Below are 19,008 nucleotides of genomic sequence, written 5' to 3'. Positions count from 1 at the left end.
GGAAAAAACCGACATGTCCACGTGCTTCAACTTGTAGGCGGCTGTTACGTGCCCGGACTTCGTGGCTCTCGACTTTTTACGGGAAGACGACGATCGACCGAGTTTCGCTCGCGACTCGTCGCCGGAAAGAGGGATCCTTCCGAAACTCTCGACCATCTTGTTCCCGCGCGAACCGCTATCGCGTCCGCGCCCGAGACCGGCTCGAGTCCTAAGATATTCTAGACGCATCGCTCTGCGCCGATCCGCTTCGTCGACGTAATTGAACGTTAGACGATCGACGGGTCGTGTGATATCGTACGAGGAGAGAAGCAGCAGTCGGTAATCCTTAGGCACGGATAAGTGCAACCTTGTACCCTGGCATTAGGATCGTTAAATTTGCACTGGTACATCCCGCGCTCGCTACCAAAGGGAATATCCGCGATACCAACCTTCCCGCGAGTTTCTGTCCACCTATTCGTCCGAATATACGCACCCCCTGAACCGACCGTGGCTGTTTACGGGCCCGAGACTCGCCACCTACCCTTATACGGACGAGTACGTTAGCGGATAGTTAGATGCTCGACACGCTCCTCGTACAATGTTTCGGTCGGTAATCGAGATTTATCGAGCGACTCTCGGTGTTAATTACTCGGAGAAGGCGTACGTACGCGAGTCAACGCAGCCGTAAGAATCGCGTTGCACGAGGAAGAAAAAGAAGCGGAGACGATTCGCGTTGGTCGAAAAGCACGGGTTACGAGGTTACGAGATGCAAAAAGGGGGTCTCCTCCTCCCTTCCGTTTCTCGTATCCTTCTCTCGGACTTTCGTGTCGGAGCGCGAGCATCCCAGAATGGAGCGAGCAAAAAATTGCGAGTACCTTCTTCGACCCATCTTTGCCCCTTTTCGTTGGCGAACGGAGAAGGTTGAAACGAGAGAGCGTGCACCTGGACAAACCATCGACGCGTTCGAAGCGAATGGATGGACGAGGAGAAGCGTAACGACGAGGACGAAACTCGAGAATGAAAGAAAGAGAGAGAGTAGGTGCTGCCTGTGAGCAGCAAACAAAAACTCTAATCGAAGTTTCCGAAGCTCCTCGCTGCTCTTGTTGGACCTTTTATCGTTTTGGCCTTAGGGTATCGTCCGAACGCTTATTTATACATATACCGGTACGCGCGAATACGCGTTTCGCCTCTCGGTTATTAAAGAATGGGCGTCCCCGACAACAATGTTTATTTATTATTTTCCGCGACCCCTCTCCGCCCATAAGGGATCGCCCTCTGTTCTCTTCCGACCGTCTTTCTCGACGGAAGAACAAATCATCGTCGACGAGCCGCGTGTCGTGTCCGAATATCGCATAGAACTTGACAGCGCGTGTGAAATTTTGCCGAGCAAAATCCTCGTTGAACGTTTTCAACGCGAACCTTTAAGATGCATCGCTCGGTTCGCTTCGTCTCGCGACGCATTCTTCCCTTGCGCGCGAGCGTTCGGAAGAAGTCGAGGCCAGCGTGGCACGGTCGGTGCCGATGTTCCTTGTTTAAATATTAATTATGTATGCTCGACGGTGTACTCTGACGCACACGCACTTTCCTGCATATAGATAGGTCTCAGCGTGCAGGTTCGCGCAAAACGCCCGCGTCTTTGGCTCCGTTCCTTTCATCTCTTCGCCTTTATCCTGGCAACAAACTGCGCTAGATGTACAGGCCTGCCGCGGTTGCACCGCCGAACCGCGGGGGGTGGCTGTCTTCCTTTGCATTTCTTAGTCTTCTCGTTCCAACTCGTTCCTCTCCTCGTTAACTTCTCTTTGAAACGCATCGAAAATCGAGTCGAGACGCGTAGAAACCCATCGATCTTTCGCTTGTCCGTTCGACGTTTCGAACCGTTTACGCGAACGTGGCCACGCCGGCCGAGACAGCGAACGCGATCACTTGGAATTCCACGGTATCGTGGCTACTACGTTCGAACGGTTGACGCTTCGCTAATTACTCGCGGATCGAACTAGCGATTTTTAGTCCCGTTTTCTCGCGACTATCGAGGCTCGATTCACAGCGCGCAGCTGGTACACCGAGCAAATCGAGCAAAGGAGCGCGAGGGAACAATACGCGGCGTAAGATACGTAAATGGACAGCGTAATTTGTCGTCGGCGCACGGAGAGTCGGTTCGCTAGAGCGGTCTTAGTCTTGGCCACGGACCGGTAGGATGTTTTCGCGACGGTATTTAGTATGGTTATACCTGGCTTGCCAGATACTGCCAGCCAGCCTCCGCAATGACAGAAATTGTATGCTAATTAGGGGTAAGAGTGGCATGCTGAGCCAAAGTGGCCAAGCTTCGCTGCCCTTAGACCGCTCTCCTACTCTCCTCGTCCTCTTCTTGTTCGTTCTAGTCGACCCATCGTCGACTTTCCTTACACGAACTCGCATTATATTTATCGTCGTCTCGAACGACGCGCAGTCACGCGTTCGTATATTCTTCTTCTACCTACCTCGACGATCACTCGCGTACTCCAGCCGCGAACGGTACCGTGCGCAAGAACTAGTACCAACAACCTCGCGGAACAACGCGTTTAACGTATAAATTGCCCCCCTCCGATTAGAAGAAGAAATTTTCTTGTCGACGATCGAACCGCTCGATCGAAAACGAAATCTGAGATATTCCGGTTGCGAGTCGATGGCGGGAAACGCGAATCCGTGCACAGTACGACCGATCGAAGCTCGCTTTCGATCCGGTATCGGGAAGGGAAGAAACTTTGGACGCTGGCTCGAACGTCGGATGATGAACGACTAGACCGAGAAGGTAAACGCCATCGAAGAGAGACCGACTCTACGTTGATTGGTTAGAAGCGGAGGCTCTCGCCAACAGCTGCCACCTAGACTAATATTGCCAGGTACCGGCAAGGTGTACCGGGAGGCGGTTCGAAGGTTCTATCTGCCGGTGCATCGAATATCCCGAAGGACTGTTCGAAACGTTAGCCTTTTCGTATTCGTTTGGAGAATCTCTAGAAAACTAGAGCGACGGACATGCGACGATGGTTACGTTCTCGATGAAATCTCGCCGCGCCAACGACAAATATACTCCTTTAGGCTCGCTAATCGACAACAGAGAGGCCGTGCATCGGTCGACGAAGGAAAACGATCGTTATGCCAGGCCGTCGAATAAATTAGCACGACTAGCTAGAACGGAAGGTGATCTAAGACACGAGGGGCGCTAGTCTCGTCACGAAAAGAGGAGCACCGTGGCGAGACGGTGATGAAGCGGAAGACGAGGAGGGAGGAGAAGATGGACCGCCAGCGCGCTGACCTTCTGCTTGACCCGAGACGCCTCCGCAACGACGACCCTAACCATCGTCGTGGTGGTTACGGTCGCGATCGCAGCCCGAGAAGCCGCTCCCGGATTTATTTAATTAGTCCTCGAGCTACTACCGTGCCTCGTCAACGTGTCCGTCCAACTCTGATTCTTCTCCTTCTCCCAATCTCCTCTTCTTCTCTTCTCTTCCTCCTCTCTTCCGTCCTCTTCGATTTCTCGTCCTCCCTTTCCTCCCTTTACCGCTCGTCTCGTTCGCTCTCCTACGTCCGTATGCCCTTACTCGCGAACCAACACGCTGCTCCGACTCCTTCTCTCCGTCTGGCCTTCTCCTCGTCGTGTACGTACGTTGCCCGGTCTCGAACGTACACGTATTCGTACGCGAGTGTGATCGTGCTGGTATACCGATGCTAATTAAACGAAACACAGACCCTAGATATTTATCCCACGCTTGGCGACGTCCTGCTGCCCTCCGTCGACTGGCGATATCCTTTCCTCGACTTCCAGTCACGAGCCAGATGAATACGTCTATAAACGGTGACCCAGTGAATCGCGGCGAACCTTCGCCTTATTTATATGCGCAGTCGACTCGTCGTTTCTGCGCGACGCGCGCGTCATCGTCGCTGGTGAAAATTTACCGGAGGTTATCCGCCTCGTTTCCAGGTTTCTCCTCGTAAACGTTTCCAACTCTATCGTATCTACGAGCGAGATACGTTCGCCTGTCCCCGTACGTTCCTCTCCTTTCCTCCCTTTTCTCTCTTTGCTCTCTCGGCCACGGCTAATGCTAACTATGTTAAGGGCCGGACGAGAATGTTCCTCGTTACTCGGCTCTGCCCCTCCCCCTATTCCCGTAATCGGGATATAAATCTCGATTACCGGGTGCACCGGACCGCTAGCTCCCTTATTCCGCATATTTTCGGCCGGCAACAAAGTTTTCTACCGCGCAACCCTGGAACGTTTATTTACGGCGGCAACCACCGACGCTAATATCCTATCGACTTCGAAGGTGGTTTACGCCACGAAACCAGTCCAATTACGAGTGTTTTCACGCGAGTCGGGATTCCTCGAAGGACCCTGTGCGCGCGGTTTCAAACGTTTCGTCGAGGGTTAAGCGATGGCAGCCGGTTAATCAGCGTCCGAGACGGTTTTGAAACGCGTTGATCGACACGCGTTAGGCGTACGTTTTACAAGGGTTCTTGGCTCGAGACGAACGCCGGCCCGCGAACGATTCCGAGGATGCCCGATCGACGTATTGTGTTACCATTACCATTTTAACCGATGCTAATGCAACGCGATGGTAACTCATGCTAATGTTTTCTGGTGCGCTCTCTGTTCCAACGAAGCAACCGAGTTCGTGGCCCGAGGAACGATGTTGCATTCATCAAGCCAGATGATTTGAAAAATCTCAAGGACCCTCCTTTCTTTGGGTCTTTAGCACTGTGACGTCCATGATTTATCGAGTAATATTCACCGGCGTATTGGCCGGCGAAAAAAGGCGCGTAACGTTAATCTGAATAATGAGCCTCCGGCATCAAGCGCCGACCGCCACCTTTTCATTGCTATCGATAAATAATGTCCAACCCCTCTCTTTCTTTCTCCTCTCGTCTCGCTCTCGCACGCTTTCTCGCACCTTTCTCCGTCCTCTTCTTCGCGCAACCCCGCGCCCCCTCCTCCTATCTTCGAATCAATTTTTTTGCTCGTCATTTACACCGATTCACTTAGGTACAATGCAAACGACGCGATCCGATTTCGTTCGCGAATCTTTCGAGCTACCTGTTCTTTGTCTTCGCGGATCCGGTCGGTCATTTATCTTCTCGTTACGCACGAAACGCTTTCGCGTCGATAACATGGTCTTTCGTTGGAAAAGCGAACGTGTCGACGCCTAATCGTTCGATCGCGCACGTACGAGAATTACCATGTAAATGTCCGAATACCGAAAAGGTCGAGCTTGAGACTTAACCCTTTCGTTGAATAAAATGCCGCGATACGCGAAAGATCGATCGGTTAGGGTTACGTTCGAACGATCACGAATGCGAAGGGGCGAAAGATAATGAAAACGTATACGTTCTCTTTCCGAATGCAAATCTCGATCGATAACGAATTCAATTTCGGTCACGGAACCGGCGAAACGGTTCCGAGGGACGGAATTTCGGAGAGATACCTGACCAGATAGACTAGAAGCAAATAGGCAGATTAGGTCCCGTAGGATTGGTCCGGTTTCAGGAGGTCACTAATAAATGGAAATTCGATTCGCGGCTCCTCGATAGAACGATAAAAGCCTGCCGGCAGCCGAACGTGCGGCGGAATGGAGTTATATCGTGCGCCGACGACTTTACCCCTTCTACGCGGAACAAAACGATACAAGAAGGTAAACCACGCCGATATCAATTTCCCCGGCGTACGCAAGTCCACGCAACGGGACCAAAGAGAAGGAGAGAAGGGAAACCGACGTGGAAGAGGGCGAGGATGCGTACCTCCGAGGATCGTACTCCTGATGCCGCCACCTCGCCTCCCTTTCTTTCTCGAGACGGCAGGAAAAGTAACAGCAGCAGCAGCAGCAGCAACAGCAGCAAAGGTAGACCATGGAGGAAGGAGGGGCGCATTGTGTGTTTCCGAGAACGGTGCGCTTATCGGTGGATCTGTCGCGGTAATGAGGTATCAGCCAGTAGCAAATAAACGAATAAACGTAAAGAGGATGAGGTGGCGGCTGTGACGGTGACGGTAGCGGAGGTGGTGGTGGTGGTGGTGGCGGTGACGGTGAAGGTGGCGGTAGCACTGGATAAAGAGAGAGGACGAGAAGGAGAAGGAAGACGGGGCGGAGGTGGAGAGAAAGAAGGTGGAGTGTCTCTTTGGCTAAACACAGCGAGAGGAGCCGGGCAACCGAACAGCCAGCAGTTCTTGGTCCTGCCGATACAATGCTTCGATTAAACATTCGCTGCCTAAATAATCAGGCGCGCTTCGACCCGGTGAAAGAGCAAGAGAAAGAGGGAACCAGAAGAAGACGAACGTTCGAGCTTCGCCGAGCTCTCGACGAAGAAGAAAGAGAAGGCGATTCCGGTTCCGATCGAGTGGGAATGGAACACGTTCCTCGCCGTTCCTCGCCGTTCCTCGTTTTCGATCCGCGCCAGATCCTCTCTTCTCCTGTCCCTCCCGAACGAACCTTACGTTCCTCTTCTTCGTCTTTGCCTTACGCTTCGCCGGCTCTTCTCCTCCACCCTCCTCCTCTCTTTCGCTCGGTCCACGCTCTTGCCTTCTTCTCTCGTGTCCTCCCCCGCCACCCTTACCGTAAGTGTATATACGTATTATGCAAAGCGAGTAACCGTAGGTGGCCTAGGGAGCCGAACGCGCGCCGTGTAATTAATACCGATGCTCTCGTTCCCTCTCTTTCTCTATTTCCCTCTCCCCGACCCTTTCTCCCGATCCTCCCTTTCTTCCCTCTCAGCCTCGCGCCTTCCGTGCACGTTCGCTCCTCGCCCTCAGACGTTTCGAATCGTTTCCGAAAACTCGCTGTACCCGTAAAATTTCGAAGAAACGAAAACGAGGTACGAGGGGAAAGTACGTGACGATCGGGAAACAGATTCGACGATTTCCTCGTTTGTATTTCGCGCACAAACGAGTCCGGGCCCGAGGGTTCCGAGAACAGAGATTTGTTTAGGGAAACGTGGCAGCTCGGTTGAGCTTCTGAATCCGACAGAACACGAGGGTCCTCGGGGATTGAGTTATCTATAGGTGAAAATCAGGCGGTAGCGCGTGCCTTCGTTAAATAATCCGTCGTCGGAGAGCGACGGTAGCCCTCCTGGCGCGGTTCTAACGGGACCCCGGGGACAGGCTGGAATTTTCAATGAACTGCGACCATCGACACCCACGCCCAACCTTCTCCGCGTGGACACTCGCGTTATTAGCGATACACGTTTCTACGAGCTGCGCCGTATCCCCGATGCACGTCGTGCGCGTACTCGCCGGCACTGTTTCGAAAGCTCCGACGCCTTATTATCCGATCGTTCTGTTCCACGATTCGAGCAACGTCGAAACGAGCGGAGCGAAAAGACGCATGGGAAAGAAAACTCGACGATCTTTCCAACGACGAATAATTTTTGTCCCACGAGAGAAGAGCACGAGATTTTACGACGACACCGCTTATCTGCTATCATCGGCCCGAACGATCCCGTGTACCTAAGCGTCGCCTTTAAATTCCCTTAACGGCCCCGACCGAGATATCTAGCAAAGGAGAAAGACCGAGAACGAGTCGAATAAGGGGCGAATAGCCGAGAACTATCCGAGCAGAACCCGTGGCAAGTTCTTTGTCGGGTACGATCTCGCGCAATGGAAAAAACTAATCTCTTATTAGACGTCGTAAAATAATTCTACTTCGAGCGACGCGAGCACCGTTCCGCCGATCGCGAACTCGGTTACGACCGTCTTTACTCGAGTCGATCAATTAACGCAATTTGTTCTCGTTCGAGCGAGCAATCGAGTCCGAGGAGCGACCGTAAGGAAAACGATTCGACGACGATAGAGAAATCGTGGCGTTCGCGCGGAACCGCGTTAAAAATCCAGCCAAGAGAAACGCGTAAGCGGATTATTTACGAGTTCGCGCGGTCGCGTATCTTTCGGTTCGCGCGGTCATCGCGCGAGGCGACAGAAGGCCGTGCAACCGCCTCGAAATCAGCGGGAGGTCCGCGATCGTGTGACATCTCGTTAACGATTTGCTGCCGAGCTTCGCGCTGGCACGCGATCCCTCTCGCGACGAGCGTTACTCTCGAGTTTTGCGTAACGCTCGATATCGACGGCGAACTCGATTCGTCGAGTGAACGTACCTCGCAAGATAAATAAGATTCGATATCGCGTAGTTATCGTTAACTTCTTCGCTTTAACCTCGGAGAGCTACGAGCTTCGATGACTAGAGCTTTATGCATCGCTATTGCGGGGTAACTGATACTCGGCTCCTCGATCCACTCGACGTGCACGTCCGGTTTATCGAGCAATAGTATCGCCTATCCGGTAATATTATCGTTCCGCTGACTACTATGCTCTCCGTTTAATCAGATTCGCGCAACTGGTCGATCCTGTTTTTCCTAGAAATTTAGACGAGTTTCCTTTATCGCCGAATCGATATTTTTCTTGCGACGGAACGAGAGCCGCGCCAGATAGATCCAGAAGGATAGCCGTTGTTCGGGAGAAAATTGTCTCGTCGGTGCGCGCTGCGCGCCGAAATTCGTCGTGGCAGCTCTCGGAGATACAAAGGTATTCCCTGATTCTACCTGCAAAGGAACAAGGGAATCTGACCGAAAGCGACATTAGGATGCGCGGGCGTCCTCGTATCCCGTTTCAAGATGGAGATAGCCGACAACTGACTCTGGTCCTGTGGCTTCGAGAAGAAGAAAGCTAGAACGTTCGCCGAGAGGCCGCGGCTCGTGGAACAAGGAGCCCTCTTCGCGGCCCTTGACGCGCACATTTATCACTCTCTATTGTTGCACGGCCAAACATCCGGCCTCGCGGGCCACGTACTAACGCTCCGTTCCTAACCCGTCCTCTAAACCCGAACGAATCGAGATTCGAGAATCGTTGCTCGCCAACTCGAGCGATTCCAAGTATTTTCGTTGCTCTCTACTCGCTTCGGGATTCTCCATCTGGGAGCAACCGAATTGCGATCCGAAGAAGGTGAACGTTAATCGGGTCGCACCGACTTTGTCCCTAAATCCTCGACAGTCCGACAAACTGAAAGATTAACGAGCGCCGCAGTGTTCACCTCACTCTACCGTCTACCGAGCATTTGCCGATCGAGAAGATCCCGCGATTTCGAGAAACGTTCGTCAACGTCTCGAACGCGTAGGTCGATGTCGTGTCATCGTGGGCAGCGAGCTATTCTATTACGAAGATTATCGACGCAATTACTCTTTGCTGCTCGGTGTAATCAAGAAAATTGATTTTCTATGAACGATGGTGCTCGACCATTCCGACGAAGGAGTAAAGTCAGCTTTTAAAATAGTAATACCCGTGTTCACGTGAAAGCACAACATATAATATATTCGTCGAATCGTCCTGGAGAGTTGTTGCTCGCAACGACGACTTCGCGTACCGTACACGTTCGTTGTATCGCGATATCATTTAATCGAGGAAGGGTGGGAGGGTGGGAGAGAGACAGAGATTCCAACGAGCGGCCTGTCCCGCGGTTCCCTTATCTTCTTTCTGTTATCTGCCACGCAGCGCCTTGTTTGCACATTGTTTTTCCCATTAACCTAGTCATTACGCCGCGGTGCATTGTCTCGCTAGCCTATACTTTGCGCGTACTCTATGATCGAAACTTTCTACGTAGGAACGGTTCGACCGCATCTAATTTTCCATTATGCTTCTTATCGAAGAACGGAGCGTGGCGTACGTTTTCGCGAGCAACGGTTCGAATACGCGGACGGAAGAAAGCATGGAAGAGGATGCAGCGATCGAACGACGATCGATAATCGCCACCCACCCATTGCCAGCGGTGCGAGTTTCCTCGTCGGCTACACCTAGCGTCGCGTTAAAAGGATCGAACGAGTACGTTAACCTGCGTCGACGTGGCATCTATCGGTCGAAATCGTTTCCCGAGAACGAAACTTCTCGGGACGAGACGGTCGACTCGCGAACGTTATTACGGATCCTCGAAGATGGCCAAGGATGTTAACGCCCGACGAGCACGGAACTGGGATTTTTTTCGGGTGGAACGCGAAGAATCGCCTTATAAGTCGTCGCGGAGTAACGAAAGAGAAAAAAGGAGGAAGCAGAGGAAGGGAGGAAGGACAAACGAAGACAGCGGCAACAGAAGCTGCGGTAGCGGCAGCGGCAGAAGTTGCAGCGGCAGAGGAAGAAGAGAAAGAAAAAAAGGCGCGCGACAGTCGGCGCGGCGCGTCCGCCCGCTTCTCTCTCCGCTGCAACGGATGGTCCCGAAACGGACGAATAAAGGAGAGTCGGAGAGTTGCCCTCCGTCGGAGTGGTGAACTCGGTGGTCGAAGAAAGAACGCCGGAAGAAGACGACGAAGAATAAGGGGAGCCAGGAATAGTCGGAAGACGCGAGCGGTAAGAGAGACGAAGACGAAGAAACGACAAAGTTGTCGAGACGAAGGGGGAAAGAAAGAGAGCGGCGAAGCGGGAAGAACAAGAAGAAGAAGAGGAACGATCCTTCGAAGAGTACGCCGTTTCGTTTCCGGCGGTGGTGGTTCGATAAACGAAGGGGCCGGTCAGGACCAGCCGGCTTTGGTTTCGAACCGAAAACTGTCGAAAGATCCGAGATATCAGTTATCAATTAACGGAGGAGCACACGGAAGGCCGAAACGAACGCATTGCTCTTCGTCCCTGGCCGGTGGCAGCCGATAGACACGGCCCAAGGTCCGCCAGCAGCGGGCCCGGGGTAATTTAGAGACTGATGCGGCTGTCCGAGACGAAGCGAGCATAGAAAGGAGAGAAGAAGAATGAAGGAGGAAGGGTGCGCGGCCGAGGAAAAGGGGAGCAGAAGAGGAATGACAAGGAGCTACGAAGGAAGACAGTTGAAAGGGGAAGCGGGCAGGTTGGACCGATCGCCGAAACAAATGCAAAGCGAGGACCGTGGTCCGACGATCCGCGATCGAGGACCTTCTTCTCGCTGCTCGATGCTCGCGGCACCGCCTTAAACTATCTACCCAACGATGGGAGGGGTATGCAGCTCGAAAAGAAGGCTCGCGAAAGCAAACGAAGCAACTTCTTGGTCGCCGCTTCCACCGGCTCCCTTGTGTTCCCCGATCGCACGGGGTGAGACAAAGATTGCTCCCGGGACCCTGCATACCCATAACTCTTTCAAAAGATCCACAGCCCTCCTGGGTTCCCAGGACCGATCATCGCGTCTCTCCCAAACTGTCATCCGGATACGTACGGGTTCGTTAGCGAATAAAAGGACCGATCCGAGCTACCCTCCTCGCGTCGACCTATTTCGATTTTGTCACACGTTTTTCTACTTACTCTTAATTCTCGTATGGTCCTTTCGAGGCTCGATAAACCGACATTTTTCGTGGCGAGATCCTTACCTGAAAGCAACAGAGAAACGATTATTATAGCTCAACTGTCGTTAGAATCGCTTAGCAATCGCATTGAAGTCAAAGAGAGAAGCAAAGAATGAGTTCGAAATTATCCTTCGGGTACGTCGCGTACCTGAACGGCGGACTCGCGAACTATCGAGCGATCTCGTCGATTTTTACGGTCAAGGCGAAAAGTACAAGCGGTCGCGTCTCGGCGAGTCGACGAACGACGAATTCCGCGTATTTCTCGGGCAGAGTCGGTGGACGGCGAACGGAAGAGGGCGACGAATGCGATCGGAGTCGGCGATTTCGGACCAGTCCGTAGCGTTGGTCCTTCCCTATATTCTTTGAACGTCAAACGGAGACGCGCTCGAGTCCTCGTGTGCACGCATACACGGGAACGAGGTAAACGCGCGACGATCGCGAAACCGGCAGAACGGCCAGAGAGAAGAAAAGGATTTTTTCGTTTGTCGTCTCTAGTACTCCTCTTCCAACGATGCTCTCGTATATTCGCCCGCAAAGAGAAGTCGTGTACGTGTGCGTTCGTGTGCGTCGAGGCGCGTCGGTGTGCGCGCGTACCCGATCGCAGGAGGAGGTTGGCCCGTTAGCTGCGCGTGTGATGGTGATATTTACGGTCCGATAGAATCAGCCCCCGGACGACGTAGACGAGAACGAGAAGAGGCCTGAGCGAAGGAAGAAGAGTGGTCCCCTCTGCCGTTGTATCGAACGAACGAACGAGGGACCGGCTTTCGCGTTCGGTCCCCGAACCGTGTGTGTGCTCTGCGCTTTTTTTGCGGCTTCAATTTGAATTGAAAAAGGCTGTGGACACGAGGACAATAGGTTGCGTCGTCGCCGCTGCCGCTGCCGCCGCCAAGATCCTCTCGGTTACTCCTACCTCTTTTCTCCTGTCTTCTTTCAAAACCACCTCCCACTACCGCGATCCTTTTGCTCCGTTTACTCTTTTTTAGAGGCCCCTTTCTGTTTCCACGACGACCAGACTAGTATCGATGACGGCGTTAATAACAACGAGGACCGCGCAACGATTGTTCCGCGTTTCTTTGAATATCGAACCCTTTGCCAACCACCCCCACGATCCTCTTATTTAACACCTTCCGTTGTTTCTCCGCTTTCCCTTCCCCCTCGATACGCGCGAACACCACGCGCCGAATCTTGCGCGCGACAGCCCCGTAGCTCTCGAGAGTCTTCTCGAAAGGAGATCCGAAACGAGGGATACCGGAATCGTTGCCTTCCACCGGATAAGTATATCGCGACGTTTAATCGGAGGGTTAAACGATAGTCGAGACGACGACGATCGAAAGTCGTTCGCCGCGAACGATAGAGATACTTGAGCGAAGACGGAAGAAAATCGATGATCGATATCCTAAGATACCGCATCGACGAACGACATTTTCGTCAAGTTTTCTTGCACCGTTACCGCTTGGTTTCCTCTCGACTCGTCCCTTCGCGGTTCGATTCGTTCTACGTCTTTTTCTTAGCTTCTCTTTATCTCGGGTCCTTTATCCCGGCTCTCCCCTCCTGGCCAGAGATCTTTCGTCCTCTTCTCGATCGCGTCCCCTCGTTGCTTCCCGTCTTGCTCGCCGACAACGCGCACGACGACCAGGACAATCGCGGGCCCTGCTCCCTCGGACGTAGAATCAGATATTACGTATGCACGGCTTTAACCGCAGAAACCAACCTCGCCTCGGCCGTCTTCGTTTCTCTTCCAGTTTCTTCTCGTTCCACGTCCTTTCGTCCTGCGCCTTTCAGAGGTCCTCCCTTGCTGCCTTTATCGATCCACCCCCGCCTCGCTATACAGTCCCCTCCTCTTAACCTTTGCATTCGCAGAGAACGCAACCTGGCTTCTGAATAGCATCGGGACGTTTTCGGGCCGGTCGGTCTTTACGATCTCGCCGCGACCGCTTCCGTCCCTCGTTCCTCGACTTCCTCGAGAGGCTAAACGCTATTAGCCTCGAAATTGCCGCCTGGCAGATCTTAATCGCGCCGAATGCGATCGAGTCGAGAGCGGCGTTCGCGTGCCGTCGCGTCGGCTCCGCTATTTCGGATGGTTTTTACCGTCGATCCGGGCAGTGCGCCGCGTCGAGAACAACAATCGATCCAGCCGTTCGGGTCGATCTCGAGACGCGAGCACGGTCGAAGGCACCGAAGAGACGAGTTCGGCTGGTCGATTTTATTGCTAATAGAAATCCAATGAACTCCGAAGCACCGATGTAATTTCCTTTCCTTAACGATCTCTGTCCGTCTCTTTCTTTGTCCCCCGCGCCTCGTATCCCTTTTGCTTCCCCTCCGCTTTCCCCTGTCCATTAGTTCACCCTAATCCGTATCTCGTACTCTTTCCTCCTTCGATGTCGCAGCTTATATTTCACGACTATTTTTCTCCGACGTGGGTCTCGTCTTGCAACCCTCGTCCCGTCCCATTCCTCCGATCTTCTTCTCTTCTTCTTCTTCCTGTTCTTTCCACGAAGTCGGTTCGCGTGCAAAGCCGATGTACGTTTAAGCGTAGCGCGAGAGGGAGGGCTGGCAAGATGCAGCGGACGCGAAAGGAGCAGAGAGCGAATTACCGATCGCGCCACGGCGCGAAAGGAAGAAATCGGGTGGGGAGAAGGAGCAAAAACGAATTTACGACTATCCGGCTGTTTTATCGACGCGCGGGGTCCCTCTCCGTTGCCTCGCATCTTCTACCGACCCGACGAACGCGATTCCGAGTTAGACGCGTCTCGATAAAAACGCTCCTTCGATCGTCGAGCAGGCTCGAACGATCGAGATCCGAGCAACTTTTCGAATTCCGGAACCGCTAAAAATTCCACGAGGATGTCGTAACGCGCCGATATTAAGATTCCGCTCGGTGGTAGAAGCGCGAGGAGCATGCGAGCACGCGCGAATCGTCGACGAAGCCGAGAGAACGACGGAGATGCGACGGATACCGGAGGAAGAGGAGACCGTGCATCTCGATAACGAGTTAGCCAGGAACTTCCGGTCGCGTACGGCTCGGTACCAGACAAGGAGTTTCGTATTCGCCAACGTCTGCTCGTCCTCTTCGTTCCTCGCGCCGTTTCCCCGGCTCAAAGCGGTCGTAAAAGGGGCACCGCTACGTTGTAGCGCGTACGTACGATATCTCGACGAGTCGCATACGAATCGCTTCATTTTTCTCCTCTGCGCGAAGGCCGACCGCATTTCTAATTCCGGGTTCGTGGCCATCGCTCGGCTCGTAAACGCGAGGGAAAAAAGGCTCGCCGACCGTCCCTTTCCCTCGTCGATCCCGCGTTCCTTCGTCCTCCCGTAGTCGATCGCGTTATGCAACCTGAAAGATGTCCCTGTCGACCGGCGAAGGAACGCGCACCGCCGAATCACTCCGGCACGCTGTCAAATTAAGACGCGCCTCGTAATATGTAAATCGTTACGGTGACTATAAGCAACGCGCGACGAGATCGTTAATCATTGTCCGGACTCTACGGGTTCCTATTAACGTCCCGAGCAACCGAAGGCTCGATCGGTAATGGTCCTAGAGGGAGGACGCAATTTATAGGTTCGCCGGGATCGTTTGACGCGTTAGGCCCGGCGAAGACGAGCGACCCTTGTCGTCGCGATCTCGCGGCGATCGAACAAAAACGAACACTCGCGCGCGATCGCAACGGGTAGTTTTCGTAATCGAGAAAGCTGATTGCCGGCGGAATCGAGATTTTTTCTGGCGACGACGGTACGCGCGAGCAGCTGCATCGTCGTGTTTCCGAGTTTCGACGAAACGCAAGTCGAGCATTAAACGGGCGGAATCAGGTTCGGTGAATACAGCGGTGGAAATAATTTCGGGAGCGCAGCGAGCCGGCGAAATTGGGCCCCAGCCGTCGGTAAATGGTGGTGGTGCCAGCAACGGCAACGAACAGCGCGCGAGAAAGAGAGAGAGAGCGATGATCGTGAGAGTCCGGGAACGGTATTGGTGGCGGTACGATGCGTACAACAGGCTAATGGTTGTGTGCCGACTGAACACGCTTTTGTCGTGGAACGAACGGAGGAACGAAGCGAAGGAACGAACGACCACGACGACGCGACGGCAACGAAGATGGTGGTCGTGCCGGTTACACACGCGAACGAGGATCGCGTGCTTCGAGTCTGAAAACAGAAGCGACTCGCCGAGACTGACGGCGAGCCACGGTAAAAGAGCTCCATCCAGCTCGGGAATATAGGCTAGAGGGAAGCCGGGAGGACAAGAGGGAATCCAGTCCAGCTGGTAAGAGAGTGCACAGAGAGCCGAGGGAAAAAGAGAGAGAGAGAGAGACGAGAACGAAGGAAAGAAGAAACCGCGTGTCTCGAGCTCCTCCTAATCAACGTCTATCCGGTACGTACACGCTTTGACCTTTTCTTTGCTCGATTACTCGAACGCGAGTCGCGTCCTCGTTTTCTTCCTCGTTCGAGCTACGGACTTTTTCTGCCGACTAGATTTTCGCGAGCGACCGGACACGGTTCGAAGAACCAGGGACGAAGGATGACGCGTACGGACACCGAAGAGGGCTACCACCGTTTTATTATATCCGAATTCTCGTTCGAACGCCTCGCTGACGGACGTTGGGCGAAATCGAAATTCGCGGTTCGATGCTGGGCCACGAGGGGACGGCACGAGGATACGAGTCGCTCGAAGCGTAGCAAATCGGATGGAAGTTTCGCCGATCCTGCGGACGCGTTGGCCCGGCAAAACGGCGCGGATGCGTGCTTAAGGACAGAGCATGAACGGTTGCAACCCGACACCTGATAAATTCGATATCAACGGCCCGCCCGCGCCTGAGCCCGCATTTAGGTCGGCTCCTCTTCCCCGACCCTTTCCTTCCATCTTCCCTCCCCGTCTTTCTTTCTCGCTCCATTGTCTCGGTCCCGTCGCGCTCCCTTTCCTCCTCGATCGTTCGAGAACAGGGTCGAAAGAGGAGAAAGAGAAGCGGATCGATCGAAAGGGAAGGCACGAAGTTCGGGACGATCGGTCTTGCTGTCTTTATCCGACGCGATTGCTCGGCCAGCAGGCGAAGGCGCGCCTCGGTTCCCTTTTTTACAGCCGAGTCGGCCGCGAGCAGCGCGTTTGGCTGAAATTTCACCGCTGACCCTCTTCTCCTTGCTCTTCGGTGCGGAGGAAAAGGAACGATTCGACCTTGCGACGATACCGCGATTTCTTTTCGCGCCGCACCTAACGCTTCGACGCGGATGCCGAGAACCGAACAGATTCGTCAACCGGCGACAGTTTAAATTTCACCGTGTAAAATAACAGGGATCCGAACGAACGTTCGCATTCCTGACGGCTCGGCACTCGAGTTCTCGCGAGTTTCGTCGTTTGGCGCGAAGAGGAGAAAAGGATTTAAGAGGCGTAGATGGATCGTTTCCTCGAAAACGGAAAGGCGGAACAAAAGGAGAGAGCCGCGTGAATGACGACGCGACGTACGCAACCTTTCGTTCGTTCGCGTAGCATAAAAATGCAAGGAGAGCGGAAACGAAGACGATTCGGCGAACGTAGGGTGGAGGGCCGCGCGGAATGCAATCCGCTTTCTACACGCGCGATCGATCGCGCGATCGTCGAGTTTCGACGGTCGTGAATATCGTGGCGAGGAAGGAAGGGAACGGACAAGGGAATCGAATACCTCGAATTCGCGTTAATTTACTTTCGCCAATTGGACAGAGGCAACGGAGGATCGGCGAGGGAGGCGGAGGAGAAACGAAAGAGAAGGAAGAAGAAGTGGAAGGCATCCTTTCGGAGTCGCGGGCATGCTTTATCGAGTCTATACGATCTCCGCGGACCGGTAAAGTAAATAAGAGGGCTCGCGTCCCTCACGAACTTAACCTAAACCGCTAACCCCGCGACGAGAGAAGAGGGGACAGCTCGTCTCGTAGGTGGTGTCTGGTGGGAGAAACGCGTGGAGAAAGAAGAAAAAGAAAAAAAAGACGGGAGATTCCGGTAATAAACGCGCGTGGGCGAGGATCGACGAATTTTACAGTAATTCTCGACTCTTTATCCGGCAGATACCAATTTAAATTCTTTTAAGGTACTGCTCAAAGTCCCTTCTCTCCTTCTGGCCGTCGAACGCGAGAGAAAACCGGTACCCTTTTCGCGAGAATCGACGAAACCAACCATGGATCGACGCGACTCGACGGAATCGCTTCTCGTCGACGACAATGTTTAAGCGTACAGCCCGAGACACGAGAATCCTCGCGGTGCTAGAGAACGAAGGAACAGAAGAGAAGAGATCGCGACGGAACGCGGCGCTAACACCGGTTGAGAAACGACGACACGCTTTTCTCTTCGCTTCCTGTCCCCCTAGCCTCCTCGACTCGCGTCCTCCGACGTCCGCTACGTAACGTGCGCGAACCTCGCAACGCTTATTACGAGCTTTAGGAACGTTGTTCTCGCGACTAGCCACGCCACTTACCGGGATTGTTTAGCGACGTTTACGCGTCGATCGCTAGCAGGGGGGTCTCGTTCGACCGAGTACCGTATTATACATTCGTGCAGTCTTCCCTAACCTTCTCTCGGTTCAGCGTCGCAACCTCCCGGTTCTGCTTGGAGAACGGACGTTCGTTCTATGGAGACACCGGTTCTACGGGGATGGCTGGTATTCCGCGACACCCGGATGCGGACGGCTGCGCGAGTCGCTCGCCTCTCGATCTTTCCTCGCGATACGGATCTTCGATGCTAACCGGCCGTTTGTATCGGTACACCAGCCACCTTAAACGGTAGTTCGCGCCTCGCGCGATCGATCCCTCTTGCTCGCGTCCCGACTCCGAAGCAGCGGCGTGTGCTCTAATTTCCTTTCGTCCTCGAACGAGACTTCGAGGAGGGTCGGAAAATTTGATCGATTCGAGAAAACTAGCTGTTGGAAGCGGTTGAGAAGCCCTGACGACTTATTCGAGGAGCATACTCGCGTAGACTTTGGAAGACCGAGAGAGAAGCAGGGAAAGAGGGAAGAAAAGAGGATCGGATGAAGAGAAGGTGGGCCTACGCAGCCTCCTGCGAAGTAATATGCTCTCGCCGCATGAGGTCCTCCCCCTCTCACGAGTTTGCTCACCCTACCCGAACCCCATGAAACCCTTTTCAGAGACTGGCCTGCGAGTTTCTTCTCTACGCCAGCCTTCGTTCCACACTTGATCAATGTTTTAATTGCCGTTAATGATTCGGAGATATCTCTCGCGCGTCTAGAAGCGAAGCAAGACCGACTCCAACACGACCAGAGGGAGAAAGAAAGACGCGGAGCACCGTGGAAGCGAGAATCTCTTCTCTTCGTTGTCCACTAAAACGCCTCGAGGGAATGATCGTTTGGAAGGGCCTTTGACTCTTTTCGTGTTCGCGGCCCATTGTGAGATAACTTTTTTTCTAAGAGCTGCTCGTTTCGTATTCACTCGCCTCTGCCGGCAGATACGTTCTTTGTAACTCTCCCGCGAGACAAACGTCGCCAACCCCATTCATCGTCGCGATCGCTTTCGCCGATTCCGCGAACCGCTGGGTGTACACGGTTTGGAGGAAATAACGGAAACGTTCGTTTCGTTTCTCTCGATCGAATGTCGTTCGAACCGGGAGCCGAGGCGCGCTGGCACGCGCTGGAGCGGAGGAACACGGCGGGAGGCTGGTTCAGGAAGGAAGGAGGGATAGGAACGGGCCAGGGGCCAGCCTAAACGAGAAGGTATATGAAATAGTAACTGTCAGCGTGTAGGCCAAAGTTGATG

At 53.6% G+C, this 19,008-nt stretch overlaps 1 protein-coding gene across 1 annotated transcript in view; it reads right to left on the bottom strand.

The window, feature by feature from the left end:
* The window catches only part of ds (dachsous cadherin-related 1), a 209,956-nt gene that overhangs the window by 137,148 nt on the left and 53,800 nt on the right, over nucleotides 1-19,008 (bottom strand). The window lies entirely within an intron of this gene.

Source organism: Megachile rotundata, chromosome 7 (assembly GCF_050947335.1).
Source record: "Megachile rotundata isolate GNS110a chromosome 7, iyMegRotu1, whole genome shotgun sequence".
Classification (NCBI taxonomy): Eukaryota; Metazoa; Arthropoda; class Insecta; order Hymenoptera; family Megachilidae; genus Megachile; species Megachile rotundata.
This window is presented reverse-complemented; position numbering and strand designations above follow the sequence as displayed.